The 1518-nt window shown below is 37.2% G+C and overlaps 1 non-coding gene across 1 annotated transcript; it reads right to left on the bottom strand.

Moving 5' to 3' along the window:
* Positions 1-214: 214 nt before the first annotated feature.
* On the bottom strand, positions 215-287 carry TRNAA-UGC (transfer RNA alanine (anticodon UGC)). The gene has a single exon. It is a non-coding gene; the product is annotated as a tRNA-Ala (tRNA).
* Between the last annotated feature and the right edge of the window lie 1231 nt (positions 288-1518).

Raw genomic sequence — 1518 nt, 5'->3', positions numbered from 1 at the left:
TTGTTCTGTATCTTATTTTCTTTTGGACAGGTGCCCATCTGAAAAGTAACCGGGTGAAAAGAAATCAGATAATATCGTAATTTGCTGTCTCCCTTCTCCTAAAACGGAAATATTGCACTTTGGAGATGTCTTAACCTAGGGGTACAACTTTCTAATGGATTCCCAGGCAGTTTATTTATTTATTTATTTGGCCGTGCAGCATGTGGAATCTTAGTTCCCCAACCAGGGATCGAACCTGTGCCCTCTGCAGTGCAAGTGCGGAGTCTTAACCACTGGACCACCAGGGAAGTCCTCAGGCACTTTTAAGCTTAGTAGGTGGGGGGCTTAAATGAAAATAGCTCATAATAATGAAAATTATCTGTTATAACTTCTCTATTCTTAGTGCTTAGCACAGAACCTGGCATGCAATAGGCCCTCAATACATGTTTATTGATAAACGAACCAACGCCCTCATTTTAGAGAATAGAAAAATTAAGGGCTAGAAATGGGTGGGGGATGATCTCCTTTGATTATATTTGATAAACTGCTACCTTCACTACCATGCAGAATGCGGCCCAGAAGTTTTCATATAAAATAAATCCTTGATGATCTAAAATAGAAGAGGTCAAAAAGAAAAAAAGTGATATTTGAATTAAATGGCTTCTGGTTATCATTTTTTCTTTTTTAAAGAACAGTAGGTCATTTGTTCGTTGGAAACATAGCTGTCAGTTTAAATTATGCCCTCGTTTGAGTAAATTGATATTGGATAATGGGATTTCACTGAATGGCTACATATATTTTTTTCTCTGGGCTAAGTAATTCCAGTTCCTCTAACCTTTTCTCATGAATTCTATTTTCTAGGTTCTTAATCACTCTCTTTGTTCTCCCATGAGATTGAATAAAAATGTTAACCAGTAACACATATCACAGGATGAGTTTTACATGAACATTAGCTCTACATCACCTTTAAGTACATCACGTCATTGGTGACTATAGTGTCAGATCTAGTCTTTTATTATATACTAGAATACTATTCTAGCTAATTCCTAACTAATGTGTGGAATTGCCTCTGAGTTTGTATTAGTCTGTAGGTCCATGATGCTAACTCTCTGTATATTACCAAGAATCTAAATAATTAATATTAAGCAAACCAAATGGCAAGTTAGCAGGCGGGATTTTCTCATTTTCAATCTGAATATTTCAGCTGTTCACTCATGAATCCATCCATCGATTCTTTCAACTAGCATGTATTGTTCTCTTACTCTGTGAGAGGCTCTGTGCTAAATGCTGCTGTAGACACAAAAGAGAGCCCAGAGGCTCAAGGGTCAACACCAACTATAAACCAGCAATTACGATAGAGTGTGGTCAACACAAAGATATAAAGACAGGATGCTATAAGAACATGACTGCCCCCGAATGCACTTGCGTTCAGACATCTTGAAGGACAAGCAGTTAACCAGGCAAAAAGAGTGCTTGCTGCACTATGTAATACTAACATATACTATAAAATAGTTATTACTCCTAGAGGATTGTAGATTG

The sequence above is a fragment of the Lipotes vexillifer genome, unplaced genomic scaffold (genome assembly GCF_000442215.2).
Source record: "Lipotes vexillifer unplaced genomic scaffold, Lipotes_vexillifer_v1.1 scaffold84, whole genome shotgun sequence".
NCBI classification, from domain to species: domain Eukaryota; kingdom Metazoa; phylum Chordata; class Mammalia; order Artiodactyla; family Lipotidae; genus Lipotes; species Lipotes vexillifer.
The sequence above is the reverse complement of the archived record's forward strand: the minus strand, read 5'-3'. Positions and strand labels throughout refer to the sequence as shown.